Source organism: Hippopotamus amphibius, chromosome 2, assembly GCF_030028045.1.
Source record: "Hippopotamus amphibius kiboko isolate mHipAmp2 chromosome 2, mHipAmp2.hap2, whole genome shotgun sequence".
Classification (NCBI taxonomy): Eukaryota; Metazoa; Chordata; class Mammalia; order Artiodactyla; family Hippopotamidae; genus Hippopotamus; species Hippopotamus amphibius.
In genome coordinates, this window is record NC_080187.1 from 171,860,940 (window position 1) to 171,879,810 (window position 18,871).

The following is an 18,871-nucleotide window of genomic DNA, read 5'->3' on the forward strand; positions in this document are numbered from 1 at the left end:
TTCCACATTCACACAAATCCACCAGTATCGTGTTTCATGACTTGGAGGAGTTTTTCCCTTTTTAATGATGATGCACTCAGGATAAGATCTGCAGCAGCAGCAGTTTTAGAATTAATCATTCTGCTTGTTTGTTTTTAAAGCCCAAGTTAATAACTCCTTTGAAATAAATCTCAAAACGGAGCGGACTAATTGTAATCAAAATTCTGGCGCACAGCCCTGCGCATCACAAACCACTGCCTTCCCCAGGTGTGCTTGTGAATCGTTATGTATTGTTTCTTCAGTCTGTTCGTGTCATTAGTAGAGGCGGGTGGAAAAGCAACTCAGCTCGTTGTCCTTTTCCTCTGTTGGCCCCTGCACTGGATGTCTTCTTTGTGCCCCTTCAGACCCACTTTCCACCCGTCCACTCCCAGCCAAGGAGGCTGGCCCATATGGACACCATCCACATACTCTGATGCCTCCAGCTCCTGGTTGGGATCGGCTGGTGGAAAGCATCAGCAGGACCTGGAGACGGAGGGCGCAGAGGAAGGTGGAGGCATTTACTACACCGGTTTGCTCCCTTCCGGTTCAAGAGGGGTGCCTGCATCCCACTTCCCACGGGTGGCCCTTTCCTTGCAGCTATTCTCTGGGTGCCCCAAATCTCCCTTTCTGAGACTCTCCAAGCCAGAGGTGGTATCCATTGCAGTATCCATTGTTGGATACTGCAAGATTCAAAAATTCCAAATTCAAGTCCAAAAATTCTTCCAAACGGGGAGTTCTCCAATGTATGATCTCCTGCAAAAGGGAGAGTCACACACAAAAAAGACAAATATAGGACTTGAATGTGGACTAGAGGTAGCTAGTGGCTGAGCCTTGGGTGTTTCTAGCAATGCCTTTGGGGCCCGTTGGGTGGTTCTTAGTCTGTAAAATGAGTGGGATAGGCATTTACAAGGTACTTTCCTCTATAGGAGGAGAAGGGGAGTAGGTCCTATTTGTTCCCGCCTGCTGCCCTGATGGGCAGGGTTTCCTCCACATGGGATGGAGCCTGGGGGCTCTGGCTGCCTCTCTGATGCAAAGGGTCGGGGTGGGGGTGGGGTGGAGGGGCCTGGAGAGGTGGGAGTGTTATGCTTGGGTGGACACAACTGAAATTCCTTCCCTCATCTGACAGGGTCAGCAAAGGCTCAGAAAGGGTGGAGACATCTTGCCTCCCAGGAGAGAAAACTCCTCATAGGCCATCAGGTCCCAGGGGATCACCCCTACCTAGCCGCTGTGTGATTTCTTTGCTTAGGCATGGACCAGTGTTCCACAGGGCTCCCCTAACTGCATGGAGATGCTGGGGCTGGCCCTGGCTGTTGAAGAATGGGAATCTACATGGGATACAGGAATAGGAGTGGGCCCGAGGGCTCAGATTGAGGGGGGCCACCAGGGGGTAGACTCCCCCAGCTCAGCCCTCTTGGACACTTTCCCTCGGATGTCTGTGCCCCATCCAAAGCCTGTAATCAAGCCATCAAAACTAATAGGATGATTTCCGCATTAAACAAAATTATAAATGAGGAATGGGGATGGAGGAAACAGACTAATGGTTCTAATGTTTTTTCCCAACCTTTCACTTCTCAGTAAAGTGCAGTCATCTGACTCCTTGTTTGTGTGCTAGGAAAATGATGACTCCTCTGAGAAGCTCTTAGCAATAATCGTTTTCTTCCTTGTTCCCTTATGTCTATTGGGTGGGTTCAGGCAGGAGAAACCATGACAAAGATGGGCAGGAAGTCACAGTCTGCCCCTTAGGTGAGCTTCTGGCTTCCTGCCAGTTTCACTGCTTGCCATATGTGCAATAGTCAATAATATTTATTTTTTAATTACAAGAGTATGACAAGAATACACTTTTTTGTTTTTTTGGCCAAGCTTGTGGGATCTTAGCTCCCCAACCAGGGATCGAACCTGAGCCCAAGGCAGTGAAAGCGCAGAGTCCTAACCACTGGACTGCTAGGAAATTCCCAAGGAATCCACTCTTATTATTAAAAAACAGAGGGAAAACAAAAAGTTCTTTTTACTTGGCTCCTCTAGTCTATTCCCTTCCCCTAGAAGTATCTATCCTTCTGTATATATGTCGTAGTTTGAAAATATGTCCACAATTATTTGATACTGTTCTTCGAAAGGTGAAGAGTAATCCCCCTCAGCTTAAGGGTAGGAGGTACTTAGTGACTTGCTTGCAAAGCATACAATGAGGCAGAAGTGGTGGTTTGCGGCATCTGAGATTAGGACTGGAACGGTGTTGAGTGTTTCTCCTCTTTCTCTCTCTCTGGGACCCCCTGATGTGGGGGAAGCCAGCTACCATGTTGTGAGGACACTCAAGTGGCCCTAAGGAGAGGTCCACGTGGTGGGGAACTGAGGCCTCTTGCCAACAGCCATGTGATAGAGCCATAAAGAAATCACTGTGGTATTAGATTCTTCCCCTGGTGAGGGCACGGGTTCTCTGATGTCAGAGTTCCCTGTTCCTGGGAATGAACAGAGGACAGAGCCCATAATCCCCAGGGACGTTTTTCTGTTGACCAAGAGTACCCGAAGGTTTATATGACAGGTATTTCTAGTTCCAGAGCTTGGGTTAAGTGGTGGTTACTTATATTTGCTGACTGAATTACCCTTCAGGGTAAGAAAATTTATTATCTCAGCTGCTGGGAGTGCTGCTGGGAGAAAGCCCTCAACAATCGCGCCACTTAGGGAATTTGTTTTAGCTGGAGAGGGAGCCTCTTCCAGGAGCACACATCCAATGAGCGAAGGATGAGTGGTATGGAGCCCAGCCCTCTCGCCCCAGCTCAAGAGAGTTCTGAAGGGTCATCCCATCTTCAGAGCTCCCTGTAGGACTGACTGAGGTGTTCCGTTGAGACTGCTTTCAGCTAGACTTCATCCTCTGCCCAACCCCGCTTTCCTCTCCTCCTAACAAACCTCCTATGTGTTCATCTCCATCTCAGAGTCTGCTTGCTGGGAAACCCAAGCAGGGATAGTGGGTACCAGGGGTGTTCTAAGAAAGCAGATGATGAGACAGGGTTTTAGAGCTGGATTACCGGCCACCCAGCTGGCATCACTGTTAGGAGTGGTTGCCTTTTGGGAATGAAATTGGCAGGGTTTTTTGTTTGCTTGTTTTTAATAAAAATTTGTATCTTTCCGTAATATTTGACATCTAATTATATCCATGTATTATATTGCTTTCATTTATAAATGGTTAATTGCAAATGTCTGAGATGTGGTATTATAAGCCATTTAAATGTTATTCTTTATGTTTGTTTTAAAAATGATTGAATGCTATTTAAGAATATCTAGAAATCAAGAAATGAAGAAATCAGGGAATGGGTTAATATTTTGTTCCTGTCTTTGGGGCTTCAAATCATTTGTCAATTAAATTCTAAAACTTCAGACAAAGCAGCCTGGTGAAGAATCCATTTGTGTGTCATCACCTGGCAACTTCTCCAGCCCCCACCCAGCACCTCAGCCTTCCCAGTAAGAGGAGGCACCTCCTGGTGGGTTATGTGTGGGTCTAAAAGGTGTGCGTGTGTGCGCGCGTGCATGTGCGTGTGTGCGTGTGTGTGTGTGTGTTGAGTGGTGTGGAGGGATGATACCCTCTCCCCTGGGTTACACCCGGTCAAAGGGTACCACATAATGATTGACACAGGCTCCCCGTGTTATTGCTGACAGCTGCCCTGAGCCCTTCTGGTGGGGCATAAACCTGATTTGGGGCTGACGGAGTCAGGGCAGATTTTGGCATCAGCTGAGTCCTCTTTCCACCATGACTGCCTCCTTCTCTCCCTCCACGATTCTCTCTCAGGGGCCACACCAGTGGTGCTGCCAGCTGGTCTTGGTCAGGGAAACTCCAGCTCCTCAGAGATGCTGTAGGAACCTTGGCTGTCAGAAGGACTCAGCTTCCTTCCTCTCAGGAGTTCTGCTTCCGTGTAAATGTGTAGGAGCAAAGAGATATATGTTTGGCTGCCTGGGAGCATCCAAGAGCCATGTATCATATTCCAGTGGAGGCTGATGGGACACCATTTGCCTACAGAGTCTGAATCCAGGCCCTCATTCAGTTTAATATCCTTTTACTGGTGTAACAATAATTCACAGAGGGAGGAATCGCTCCATTGTTAAATCCTGTTACATTTCTGGTAACAGGTTAGGTTTGCCACAAAATTATTAGGTTTGGTCAGTGCCCTCAGGTTCTGTCTTTGTCTGACTGGGAATGTCATGCCTTCCTGGGGAGTGTCAATTCCTCAGGGACCTTGGGGGAAGGTTAATGATTCTGCATCTCCAGTATTTTGGCTCAGACACAGGAAGCAACTGGACAGTGTGTGGGGCTGGAGAAGGGAAGAGTTCTTCTTTCTAAGTTCTAAACCAGAAGTTCATGACTCTGCAGTTGACTGTGGAATCCCTGGTCTTGCTGTGGGATCAGCTGTCCTCCTTCTGCCTTGGGATTCGTGGGCTACTGTTTTCTCTTCACATCTGATTTGGAGATGCAAAGAGTGTGCCTCTAAACCAAGCCCTCTCAATTATCCCTAATGATTCAACAGAAATTTATCAAGTAGCCCTATGTGATGGCCAAATGACCCCACACTGCCTTAGGCTCAGAAAGTTTATATGCCATTGGTAAACAACATCACTGCAGTGAAAAAATGAGGCAGGTGTCCAGGGGTGGAGAAGGGCATCTAAGAATCTGCTCACAGCTTCAATGGCTTCAGGGCATGAACCCACAGGATAGCTAGAATGGAGCTGGGAAGGATCCGGGCAAGTTCTAAATATTAAGAGGAATAAAGAAATCTACTTAACTCATATCCTGGATGACTCCTGGAAACAGTCTCTCCCAGCTCCAGTGCCCCGGTGGACAGCTGTGCATTGCAGTATTATGGCATCTGAGTCTCTGCCTGTGCTTCTCCCCTAAAGCTGTTCCTCCTTCTGAAGTTGGTACCACCTGGGAAGTCAACTGGGGAGGTCATAGCCCTTGTGAGTGGAGGGATTTTGCCAGAAGGAGAAGTCATGGCCATCCTAGTGACATTCACCGGGGAGGCGAGAGGCCATGAGGAGGCTCCTGCCCCTGACTAAGACCTGCCTCGGGAATCCAATTCCTTCCTTTTCCTGGGCTTCAAGGAGTCTGTGCTTGAGATCGCTACTAGTGGTGGGGAGAAGTGGCTGCCTGACCCTCCCCCGCCACACTCACTTATGGTAATAGGCAGGCTATGCTATGCCAGGTGACAAGCAATCCCCAAATCTTGGTGGCTGAACCCAATAAGAATTTGTTGCTTGTGTCACAGTCTAGTGCAGGCTCTGTGGCACTCCTGGGCAGCTTTTCTTCAAGTAGAGACTCAGGGAGTCTGGCTGCTTCTATCTGGCAACTGCAGCATTTCAGAATCCTCCACTTCCAACCATGCAAACGGGAGAGTGAGGGTGAGCCAGGGTTCTTGTGGGAAATTTTAGGGGCCAGGCACAGGCAGAAATTATGACGTAGCTTCAATTTAGTTGTCAGGGAGGCTGACACTGTAGCCTTTCCAAGTCTGCAGGAGAGGAAACAAGAGAGTCAGCACCACGCCGGTCTCTGTTATATTCGTGCAGGGGCTTCAGCCCCCATGGTTATTGCAACTTCTGACAGTTTTCAGATGACCTTGCAGACCTGTCTCTCTCTCCGTTACAGTGTATCAGCTTTCCTGATTTTTTAAACCTCAGTGGCCACCTGTGTACTGATGGCTCAGAAACATTCAAGACCTAAGGCACTATGATACCATGGCCATCAAGTAGTAGTTGTATCATAATGTTTATTTAATTGAATGAATGGAGAAGGCTAAGGATGTCTGGAGTAGCAGTCTCCAGAGTCAGATTTGAGGAAAAGCCAGGCTCAGAGATCAGACTGAGGAAAAGCCAGGCTCAGAGATCAGACTGAGCCAAAGGCAGGAAGAGATCACCTGTTCTGCCTGCACACGGAAATGCCTCCAGGATCCTAACCCTCTGGAGTCCTGCTGGGCACAGAGAGGCCAGAGTACATGAGGAACTGTGGTCAGTGGCAGACACATAGAATTCTGGCTTAAAGGTAGTGACTCTTTCCTCCCTGGCCTTGTGCACAGGCCTGGTGATGATTCCCTGTGCTTGACCAAACCTCAGGTTAATTCTCGCAGTCCTCAGCATCCTTTTTTTTTTTTTTTTTAAATTGTTTATTTATTTATTGGCTGCATTGAGTCTTCTTTGCTGCGCGCGGGCTTTCTCTAGTTGTGGCGAGTGGGGGCTACTCTTTGTTACGGTGAGCGGGCTTCTCATTGCAGTGGCTTCTCTTGTTGTGGAGCATGGGCTGTAGGCGTGCAGGCTTCAGTAATTATGGCACTCGGGCTCAGTAGTCGTGGCTGGCAGGCTCTAGAGCGTAGGCTCAGTAGTTGTGGCGCATGGACTTAGTTGCTCCATAGCGTGTGGGATCTTCCTGGACCAAGGCTCAACCCCATGTCCCCTGCATTGGCAGATGGATTCTTAACCACTGCACCACCAGAGAAGTCCCTCAGCATCCTTTTTGATTTAGTTTGTCCTTGTGTGCGTTGGCCTGGACTTGCTCCTCTGGATTGACTGATACAGAAAATCCTTGCTGGTCCTTGTCACTGCAGAGTGAGAGCATGTCCCTGAAGCCTGAGCCAGGCTGGGCCTGGCCAATATGAACCTAGTCCCAACAAGTGCTTAGTTGTAAACTATTAGTGGCTGCCTGAATTATCAACACATTTGATCTGCCTGCTCCTCTTCTGTACTAGGATATTACTATTACTAGCAATAAAGAACTTTACCAATAAATGTAAAGGGTCAGGACTTAATGGGGTCCTGCTTACCTCTCTGTGGTGTGGGCTTTGGTTCTGTGTATTGTTGCATGCTTTATCGAGGTATAATTGACAAATAAAATTGTACGTATTTAAAATACAAACATGACGACTTGATAAACATTGTGACAGTGATTACCACAGTAGAGTTAATTAACACATCATCACTTCACATGACTGCATCTTGGAGAATAGCCTCTGAGTACTTGGAATAATCTTCCTGATAAGAGTGTTTTTGCATGCCTGAGGTCTTGGACACACTGTATCTGTTTGACCTCTAGTGGGTTGGAGGCCGAGTAGCTAAGATCCATCATGTGAGTGTTTCATGATTGACTCCCAGTAACAACTCTCGACATCAAGGCTTGGGTGAGCTTCCTTAGTTGACAACGCTTTGCACATATTGTCAATATTGATGCTAGAATTAAGCCTGTCTCCATATGACTGTCCTGGGAGAGGACTGGAAGCTTGTCCCTGGTTGCTCTTGGACTTCATCTCATGTGCCTTTTCCCTTTGCTGATTTTAATTTGTACTCTTCCAGTGTAATAAACTATAACCATGAGTGTAACAGCTTTTTTGAGTCCTGTGAATCCCAGTAAATCATTGAGCTTGAGGGTGGTCTTGGGGACCCTTGACACATACGATATACCCTTTTCATGCCTTTACTTTTGACCTTCTTGTATACCTAAGGTTTTATTTTTAAAGTCTCATGTGTGTTCATTGTTGCCAGCATATTGTTAGATTCCTTCCTTCCTTCCTTATCCAGTTTAATAATCTTTTTCTTTTAAGTAGAGCATTCAGTCCATTTACACTCACATATATATTTGGGTTTATATCCATCTTCTTATTTTGTATTTTCCATTTATTCTATGTGTCTGCTTTTCTTTTTCTCTTCCTTCTTAATTTCATTTGGACTGATTTTAAAAATCATTTTTTCTTTGTTCATTTGTAGCTATATATCTTTTGTTTCACTTAGTGGTTACTCCGGAAATTACAAAACATTAACTTAACTGTCAAAGTTTTTTTTTTTAAATAAATTTATTTATTTATTGGCTGCGTTCGTTCTTTGTTGCTGTGCATGGGCTTTCTCTAGTTGAAGCAATTGGGGGTTACTCTTTGTTGTGGTGTGCGGTCTTCTCATTGAGGAAGCTTCTCTTGTTGTGGAGCATGGGCTCTAGGCTTCAGCAGTTGTGGCTCGAGGGCTGTAGAGTGCAGGCTCTGTAGTTGTGGCACACGGGCTTAATTGCTCTGTGGCATGTGGGATCTTCCCGGACCGGGCATCGAACCTATTCCCCTACATTGGCAGGAGGATTCTTAACTGCTGCACCACCAGGGAAGTCCCATTGTCAAAGTTTAAAATTAATAACTTTACCATCCTCCTAGTCCAGTTGGGTATCTTTTTAAAAAATATTTATTTATTTATGTATTTATTTGTTTAGGCTGCTCCGGGTCTTAGTTGCGGCATGTGAGTTCTTAGTTGTGGCATGTGAGTTCTTAGTTGAGGCGAGCATGTGGGATCCCTGACCAGGGATGGAACCAGCCCCCTGCATTGGGAGTGTGGAGTCTTAGCCTCTGGACCACCAGGGAAGTCCCCCAGTAGGATATCTTGTTTATCCTTCCATGGCCACTTCCCCACTTTCCTTCTCTGCTCTGTGCCCTAGGAGACTGACCTGTATAGGCTGACCTACAGCCTCCCTTTCCCTCTGGCCTCTGGTTGGGTATTTTTTCCCCTGACCCCGTCTCTGCTAGGTCACATGTGTGGGCTGGGACTCTTTACCTAAGTCCAGGGCTCCTGTCAGTTGGCCTACTCCTTACAGCTACCCTTTTTGGTCCCTGCACCTGCTCCGTCCTCTTTTCCTCTGGACCTAGAGGTGGTACTGCCCGCCACCCCCCCTTCCCCATTGATTTCCTTAAACCCTGACTATAGTTTTTTAAGTGGTACTTTTTTTAAACTTTCTCAAATCACTCAGTTTAAGAGTTTGTTTCTTGCTAGGATCTTGACTGATACATAAATATAAAAAACCTAAAATACTCTCTGTTGACTCCCTCCCAACTTACGTCATTTTATTTGTTATTTTTCAAATTATGAAATCTTTTATTTATATTACAATGAATCACAGCCAAAGTCCTACTCACACCTATTATATTTTTAACGTTTGAGACACATGATATATGTACAAAAGTATGTAAAATATAAACGTAGAGTTTAATGAAGTGTTATAAAAACCAATGCCTATATAGCTATGTACCAGGTCAAGAAACAGAAGTGGGGAAAGTGAGACAGTGGAGGGAAAAAAGTCAGCGTTCATGTGCAAATTATCACTGTAACAGGGCCTCACTCTTGCCTGACATTCTCTGAATACCAAGAGGGGAGGCTGGCATTGGGCCATCAACTCCCTTCCTCTGCTGGTGTTAACTCCTCTGTACTTCTGGCTTGTTATCTGTGCACATCCAAGCAATCTCCTATTGTGCTGGGGAGGTACAGGTACTTGAGAAGCTGTCATGTGCCAGGAAATGCCCACAGCTGCAAATGAGCTCAGGCCATACCCTTTCTAGACTCCCTTAACCCTTGGTCAGCATGTCCTCTGTTCTAGGCTGCTCACATAATGGGGTGGCCCAGACTTTCATCCCTGAGAACGCTGATCTCCTGAAAACTATGCTCTTGTTAGGCCATGGTTCCTAATAATCAAGGTGGTAAAGCGGTGAAGAAAGAAGAAAATGCTTGACAGTTTTATATTGTAAACTTTCTTTTCTTTTTCTTTCTTTTTTCTTTTTTGGCTGCATTGGGTCTTTGTTGCTGCGCACAGGCTTTCTCTAGTTGTGGTGAGTGGGGGGCTACTCTTCGTTTCAGTGCCTGGGCTTCTCATTGCAGTGGCTTCTCTTGTTGTGGAGCACTGGCTCTAGGTGCACGAGCTTCAGTAGTTGTGGCACACAGGCTCAGTAGTTGTGGCGCACGGGTTTAATTGCTCCGAGGCATGTGGGATCTTCCCGGACCAGGGATTGAACCCGTGTCCCCTGCAGTGGCAGGTGGATTCTTAACCACTGTGCCACCAGGGAAGTCCCTAAACTTTCTTTTCTGATGTTCTTTATTATTTTACACTCTGGTGATTATGAACTCAAAGCATGTATATGGAGCACAGGCTCACCACTAATAGAGGTGTTCCAACACGGTGGCCCAGAACCATGTAGGGCCTTCACATCAAGAGGCAAGCCTGAGCTCTGAGCTTAATGCCCCTCAGAGGTGGGGGGAGAAGCTGGCTACCATGATGTTCTTGCTGGTGATGTAGCTGGCATCTGGAGAGCACAGGAAGGACACCAGTCTTGCAGAGCCCTCAGGCCACGCCACTCTGCATGGGAAGAGGAGTTGGGACACCTTCCCATGAGCCCTGAGCTCCTGTAGGATGCTGTGAAGTCAAAACCCCCATGGGGCTGAGTGGAGGAGTGCAAGTGGAGCTATATGGGCTCTGCAGGGACTGTTACTCATCCCAGGGCTAGACAGGTCATCAAATCTCAGAAAGAGGAATGGGTAATAGCTTGCAGAGGGATGGCATGTGATATTTTACCCATCACAAAACTTCTAAGATGGTCACATTAATCCAGATCCAGATGGATACTGCCTCATCACAACATATTTCTGTGCTCCATGGAATCTTTCCAAATGGTTCTACAGAGTTGGGTCCTCAAAGAGCTAAAGGAAAGAACAGTAATAGGTCATTGTCACTCAGACAGATGCAGTTACATTGGGAGCCACACCATGCAGGCCTGTGCCCTTGTGACAGCATGACCCTGCTCAGAGGTGAGGCAGGTAGGGGAACATTCCCCTCCTTAAAGAATCAAACCCCTGAAATTGAAACCCATTCTCCTGTACGGTGGGCAGAGGCTACCAAGAGCCAAGCTGTGGACCAGTCTAGGAGTGATGGGCTTCAAGACAGAACTCCACGTTTGAAAGTGTGGGTCTCTTTGGCTAGGGTCTTGCCCAGGGAAGGCAGCAATGGGACAGTGTGGGAGGGTCCAGGGGCTGCCTTTGGTCCTCACCCTTTGGCTGCAGTCTGTGTTGATGATTCTTGACACCAGGCAGTTCACCCGGATGTTCTTTGGTGCCAGCTCCACTGCCAGGGTCTTGGTGAGGACACAGAACTTCCCATTTGGAACCCTCCCAGTTCTAGATTCTGCCATATATGTCTCTTCCTTTGGCTGGTCCTAATTTGTATTTTTCATTATAATAACACTATAATCATAAAAATAGCTTATACATATTTTCATTACAACTCAGTTCTAGATATTTTCTAATTTCAAGTATAATTACCAAACATATGAAGTTTTTAAAAGTAACTTCGTTGTTGGTTTCTAGTTTAATTGCATTGCAGTTGGAGAAACTAGTATTTTTTATTCAATCACTTGAAGTTTGCTGAGACTTGTTTTATGGCCAGTATTATCATCAAATTTTATAAATATTCTCTCTGTGTCTGAAAAGAAAGTATATTCTACAGTTGTTGGTACATTTTCTATGTGCATTCATTAGGTCAAGTCTGCTCATCAAGTTATTTTAATCCTGTTTATTCTACTGATATTTTGGGCGGGTAGGGGACCACTTGTTCTAATTAACTACTGAGAGAGAGATGACAATATCCCACTATAATTGTGGATTTTTCTTCTTTTCTTTGTACTTCTGTAAAATTTTGCTTTATATGTTTGGAAGCTTTCAGTATATATAGCAATTAAAATTTTTATATCTACTTAGTGAATTGATCCTTTTAACATTATGAAGCAGCTGTTTCTGTCTTTGTTGCTGTGCACGGGCTTTCTCTAGTGGCTCTGAGCAGAGGCTACTCTTCGTTGTGGTGCGCTGGCTTCTCATTGCAGTGGCTTCTCATTGCGGTGCCTTCTCTTGTTGAAGAGCACAGGCTCTAGGTGTGCAGCCTTCAGTAGTTGCAACATGTGGGCTCAGCAGTTGTGGCTCACAGGCTCTAGAGCGCAGGCTCAGTAGTGGTGGTGCATGGGCTTAGTTGCTCCCCGGCATGTGGGAAGTCCTACCTTCCATATTTTTGTCATCCTTTTCTTTCAACCTTCAGTAATTTTTTAAAAAATATATTTCTCTTGAACAGAGCATATAATTTGATTAAGAATTCTAGCTTGTGTTTTATTTTTGTATTTTAACTGTAATTACTAATACTGTTGCAGAAATTGGTCTGTTGAGAAACCAAGCACCACACTTGGAGGGTTGGCGAATTCAGGTTTATTAAGCCGGCAGCCCCAGGTGAGCTAATGCTCCAAAGTTCTGGGCTCCGAGCTCAGGATGAGCTTTACTTTTATAGTGCACATGTTTACAGAGCAAGGAAGTTTCCAAACAGAAACTTACAAGAGCAGGTGCAGAACATTCCATTTTTAACAAAACATCTTAAAGTTACATTGGGTTGTTAGGTTATCCTGTTTTTCTGTTTTTCTCGGTGCAGCAAGCATATTTCACAAAAGCAAAACAAGCATGGAGTTATTTTTAGCTGAGTGTAAGTTTCTAACTTTCCTCTTCAATACACTGGAATTAATATCTAACATCAAATTTTGTGTTTTTTTTTCCCCCAGTTGTTTTCTTTCCTTTCCCTTCTTGTTTTCTTTTGGATTATTTTTCCTCTTTCCATTTCCTTCCTCTACTAGTTTGGAAATATATTGCATACTCTCTTGCCATTCTTTTAGCTGCTATCCTAGAAAGTAAAACAAGCCTGTTTAACTTATTAGAGTTTAAAATTAATATCCTTGCTCTCTCAAACAACATGAAAATCTTACAACACCTTAACTCCATTTCTATTCTCCTGATTTGAATATTATTTTCTTTGTATGTTTTAATGTTTTAACCCCACAAAACATCATTATTGCTTTTTATAGTAAGTGGTTATATTTGTTCATATATTACTATATTCTGTGCTTTTCATTCTTATTCTCATCTTAGATTTTCCACATGGCTCTCATTTTCCCTCCTGCCTGCAGTACATTGTAGACTTTCCTTTTGTAAAGGTCTTCTGAAAGTAAACTCTGTTTTTGTATGCCTGAAAATGTTATTACTTTGCCCTAATTTTTGAAATATATTTGTAAGTATAGAATTCTAGGTTGATAGCTATTTTCTTCAGCATGTAGATCTCATTTCATTCCTTCTGATTTCTATTGTTACCAATGAGAAAGCAATCTAACTACAGTACCTCTGTTCCTTTTGCAGGTAATCTTTCTTTTCTATTTGGCTGCCTTTTAAGATCTTTTCTTTTCCGTTTGTGTTCTGAAATGGCTCATGATAATTCTCAGACTCATCATGATCTAAGTGTAGAATTAAAAAAAAATTATTCTTCTTGACACTTACTTCTTGCATATGTGAGTTGATAATTTTCACCATATCTAGAATTTCTCAGATATCGTCTCTTCAATCGTTGCCTCTTCTACTTTTATTTTCTTTCTCTTATCATTGTGGGTATTAATTAGATGTTGGTGTAACTTTCTTGCTTTCTTCTCCATGTTTCTTAACATCTTTATCATACTTTCCATCTTTTTGTACTTTTGTTTTACCTTCTAGAATAATTTCCTCAGTTTCACCTTTCAGTTCCCTAATTCTCTCTTTGGATGTGTCATATTTGTTCTTAAGTCCATCCACTGCATTTAAATTTGAATAATTATATTTAAAATTCCTAGCATTCTTTTTGTCTACATTTCAAGTTTGCCTGATTATTCTTCATAGTTCCTTTGTCCTTTTTTTTAAAATTTATTCATTTATTTATTTGTTTGTTTATTATTTATTTTATTGGCTGTTTTGGGTCTTTTTTGCTGTGCGTGGGCTTTTTCTTTTAGTTGGGATGAGCGGGGGCTACTCTTCACTGTGGTGTGCGGGCTCCTCATTGCTGTGGCTTCTCTTGCTGTGGAGCACAGGCTCTAGGTGTGCAGGCTTCAGTAGTTGTGGCACTCGGGCTCAGTAGTTGTGGCTTGCGGGCTCCAGAGCACAGGTTCAATAGTTGTGGCGCACGGGTTTAATTGCTCCGCAGCATGTGGGATCTTCCTGGAGCAGGGATGGAACCTGTGTCCCCTGCATTGGCAGGTGGATTCTTAACCACTGCGCCACCTAGGAAGCCCAGTTCCTTTGTTCTTTTAACACATTTCCTAGCTTATCTTTTATTTCTTCAAAAAAAGTGCATTTAATTATTTTATAATCTGTGTCAGATCATTCCTGTATTTAAAGAACTTGTGGGTCTGTTTCTGTTGTCTGTTGTTTATGCTAATTTTTGCTTCTTGCTCTGTGTTTTAATTATTATATTGACTGTGGGCTGATCTTACCTTAAAATTTTATTTCTAAGAACTATGTAAGGTCCGGGATTAAGGAAAGTTCATTTAAAGAAGTTTTTCTTTTGTCTCTGTTTAGCACCTGGGGCCAATATTTGTCTGGCATAACTTTAAATTAAAATTTTGACTTTTTTTTAAAATTGCTTGTTTGTTTGTGTGTATGAGGTGTGTGTGTGTGTGTGTGTGTGCGTTTTGAATCCTTGGTAGCAGGAATTTAAGTTAAAAATCTGCATGAGGGCATATCTTGGGGTCCAAATCCCCAGCCATGCTTTTCTTTTCTCCTCCATTGGTTTCTAATTTTGCAAAAGCTAATTTTTCTTGTAGTCTTCCAGGGGTCTATTTCTATTGAAGGGGTAGTCATTTGGGGTCTCAGCTTCATGACTGGAAGGTCCTCTACTGGACTTTCTTCCTTGGGCAGGCCTTTTGTTTTGTCTCCTATGTCCTGGGAGGCCATGGAAACAGAAGCTAAAGGGTTTGGCACTTGCCAAAGAGGATTTGGAAAATACTCACAAGGCAAAAGCTGACTGCAGGGCTCAGCTTACTTCCCAAGGCTCCTATTTTCACTAGTTTTTTGGTTTAAGACTGTTTAACTTTCTTGCTGACTCAGTGATGTGTTTAAGATGATATATTAAAACTTTTTTATCTTTGATTTTTAAATTATTTACCTCTGCTACATTGTGTCCTTGTGGTTTCGTCTTTCTAGCTGTTAGTACTGGCTCGGATAACCAATGTCCTTTTTCGCTTCATAATTAAAATTTAGAAGGATGGATGAAATATACTCAAGATTATTAAAACATATGATCACATGACTATCTTGCTTAAAAACGTCAGAGCCTAAACATCCAGTACTAATACTGTCCTTGTTCCAGGCTGTCTGACCACTTCGTTTTAATTCCCAGTGTTTCTTCAGGTTGTTCTCTGAAACGTCTCTAAGCTTCTCTTTATTTTTTCAATTGTTTCAATTTATTCTTATCTACTTGTCAAAATCCTACCTACGTTTCACAACCCAATTTAAATGGAGCTTCTTTCATGAACTGCTTTGTCCACAAGGTTGGGGAAAGTAATTTTTATTTGCTCAGATCCTCTAACTAGTAAAAATAGTAGTGATAATAATATTAATAATGTTTATTATAAATATTAACACCAATTTAATTATTATTAAATTATATTTATAGTACTTATCTATACTGTACTTAATATTCATTTGAAAATCATGCTTATTATTTACTATAGTAAATATACATAACTATGCGTAGTCTTTCCAGTGTGTACTGTGCTTGGCAATTGACATTTTATCATGTCAATTAATTTTCACAATTAAGTATCATCATTCCCACTTAATAGATAAGGAAATGAAGGCCCAGAGAGTTTAGTCACCAAGAATGTATAGTTAGTGATGGAGCAGAGACCGGATTAGGTCTCTCTGATGCCAAAGACCATGCTGTCTTCATCACACTAGTAGTTTTTAACCAGTTTTGTGAAGCCAGTTCTGCAGGTGCTCAGGACTACCAGCAACCAACAGGGGATTAGACAGAAGCCAAATGGGTGGGCACCAGGCCCCCAATCCATTACAACCTGGGCATCTCTGCTTTTGTCTATTTTATAGATTGGGTTCTTGTGGAGGGTATTCTTTGATAAAAGGGTTCTGCAGTTCAAAACAGTATGAAAACCATTGTATTGGTTAAAACACATACATTACAGGGGCTTCCTAGGTGGCGCAGTGGTTGAGAATCTGCCTGCCAATGCAGAGGACACGGGTTCGATCCCTGTTCCAGGAAGATCCCACATGCCACGGAGCAACTAAGCCCGTGAGCCAAAAAGTAAAAAAAAAAAAAAAAAAAAAAAATACATACATTACAGATATTGGGCCATTTCTGTACATAAAAATAGCATTTAAAAAGTATGATTCAATCTAATATCACAGCCATCATGCCTGTGTTAGGCTTGGGAGAGGCTTTGGAAGTCATGACTAGTTAGAAGTCCTGGTTGTATATCACAGGTGGTCACACAGGTCCAGAGAAGACACCCAGCCTATACCAGACACTCAGAACGTGCTTGCTGAGTTCAGTGATTGCTCTGAAATTTCCATATGGGAGGAACTGAAGAGAAGCAATTCAGATGGAAGAGGAGTCTTAAGGCTACATTTACAAACCACTGTACTTCAGACTGAAAAAAACCTTAATTGACCATTTTAAAGAGGGAGTGAGGGGGAAAGCTGATGGAGATAACTGGGCAGCTCTGACCTTCAGAGGAGACACAGCTTAGCAGGGAGAGTGGCCTGAGGAGCTTGGATATGCCCAGAGGGCTCTATTTGTCTGAGGAGCTGGGATATGCCCAGAGGGGTCTATTTTGGAACAGAAATGAGACTGGCCCAAGTTGGAGGACTGGAATGGAGTGAACTTTGAGAAAAAGTTGTGTTCCTAGGCTGGCCAGACAATGGAAAGCTTCTAACGATTGGGCTGGCAGTCCAATGAGAAAAAGAGCTTCCTGGAACACAGCCAGATTGTTTCTGCCCCACAAAAAATGCTAGGTTCCTAGAGAACATCTGGGAACATCCCACTCCTTGAGACCAGTGGACCTCAGAGCAAGAGAGACAGCCCAGGCCCATCCCACAGGTGAGGAGGCGCGGGGCAGGCTGCAGCATCTACCACAGGCTGTGGGAGACACCAGGAAGCGAGCCTTCTAACCCGGGAATTGCCCTGCAGGGGCTGGGGAGGGTGGGGTGACTGTCAGAGCTGAAAAGAGGGAGGGGCCAGCGTTGAGAGGGACTGAGAAACCTGACTGCTCTTGTTATAGGCTCTGGGGTGACTCAGGGTCACCAACTTGGGCTTTCATGCCCTGAGCATCTGCGGCCCAAGGGAGACCACTCCTGGTCGCCCAGTTCCGGACTCTGGGCCCTTCTGTCTGTGGATCCCTTGTCCTGCTTCCAGATTCCCTGGGCCTCTAGATTTGAGAGACTGACACTAAGGGACAGAACTCTCTTTTGTTGGCTTAGCTGCCCCAGGGTCTGAAAGTCACACTCTCACGTTTCTTGTTTTACGGACTCAGGCACGCCTGCTTCCCCGTAGGAAGGTCTAACTCAACAACGGGTGCCTTTCACTCGAGCGCCTCTGCTCCGTATTGACACCAAATGACTCCCTCCATACCCCCTTCCCTGCCCTAACCGCCTACCCTCCATGTGGGGCAGCAGCTGGCTCAGCGGCAGGGCAGGGGACTTCACATTGAGGTTCAGGATCTGAAATCAGCGCAAATGAAGGGTGGGGGAGGGGAGACAGTCAGTCCAGTGCGTGTTTTCACCGTATGAGCAGATATACCAGGTTAGAACATGGGTGTGATGGCCTCTGACTTGGGAAGTGGAGAGAGTCCTGGCTTTCTTTGACATGCGTGGTTGGGGGCATCCTGAAGATGCAGGAATATGGGAATCAGGTTGAGGACTCTGCAGACAGAAGACCCCAGAGTCTGCAAGATGTCTCCCCATGTCTCCAAGGGCGCCAGTCAGAAAGGAATGTTCCATCTGGTGCTGAGGAGGTATCAATCAGTCTGGGGAAGACAGGTGTTATGGCTGAATTATATACTCCCCAAATTATATACTCCCCAAATTTATATGTTGAAGTCCTAACCCCCAGTACCTCAGAATGTGACCTTATTTGGAAATAGGGCCATTGCAGATGTAGTTAGGATGAAGACACCCTGGAGTAGGATGGGCCCTAATCCAATATAAGTGATATCCTTATAAAAAGGGGAAATTTGAAGACACACACACACACACCACACACACATGGAGAGTTGCATGTGAAGACGGAGGCAGAGACTGGGGTGATGCTTCTGTAAGACGGGAATGCCAAAGATTGCCAGCAAGCCACTAGAAGCTAGGGGGGAGGCATGGAACAGAGTCCCCTCTCATAGTCCTCAGAAGGAATTGATCCTGCTGACACCTTGATCTTGGACTTCTGACCTCCAGAAATAAATTTCTGTTATTAAGCTACCTGGTTTGTGGACTTGCTACTGCAGTCTTAGGAAACTTACACAGCTGGATTTCAGGGTTAGAGCCTTGGGCGTTAAGCATCCCTGGCAAGGAAGGGATTCATTCCCTTCTCTGTGCCCCACATTTATTGTGACTATTTGACTCCAGGTTGGACATTCCCCACACTGGGAGCTCCTGGACAGTGGGGACCACAACTGCAATGCAGATACTCTTACCTCCAACTCACAGATGGGGAGCTGAGGCTCAGAGTCTAGGCATCTGGTCTTGCTCTGTGCTGGTGGGTCTGTGAGCGGAGGGTGGACTCGCGGGAGCTGCAGACCAGCTCTGGGCATGGGAACCGAGGTGCAGAGTCACACAGAAGGTGAGGATGACATCTCACCCGCCCCACCCAGCTTCCCCAGACCTCACCTTGTCCTAGACCTGCTCACTGCTCCACAAGGTACTTTGCATCAGAAGATTGCACACACACCAGGAAGTCAACATCCCCGCAGTGTTCCAGGACCTGTGGGGAGAAGGGGATATTAGACAACCAGGGTCAGGGAGTGAAAGGAGGTTTCTGCTGTAGTGGGAGGTGATTCCTGTTTGCTGTTCCTGGGGGCTGTGCCTGGTCAGATCCAGGAGAGGCCCACACCAAGTGAGGATGGAGAGCCATCTCTTTTAGGAACAAGGCACTGAGCTTCAGGACAAGAAGGGGTGGATTTTCACCCCAGGCATCCTTTCATGTCCTCCTCCTGGTCCCAGACACACCTCTCATGGGCACTGTTCCCTGGAGTTT

General features: G+C 44.8%; 1 pseudogene; it reads right to left on the reverse strand.

The window, feature by feature from the left end:
* Nucleotides 1-10,032: 10,032 nt before the first annotated feature.
* The window catches only part of LOC130844579 (dehydrogenase/reductase SDR family member 2, mitochondrial-like), a 135,111-nt pseudogene continuing 126,272 nt past the window's right edge, over nt 10,033-18,871 (reverse strand).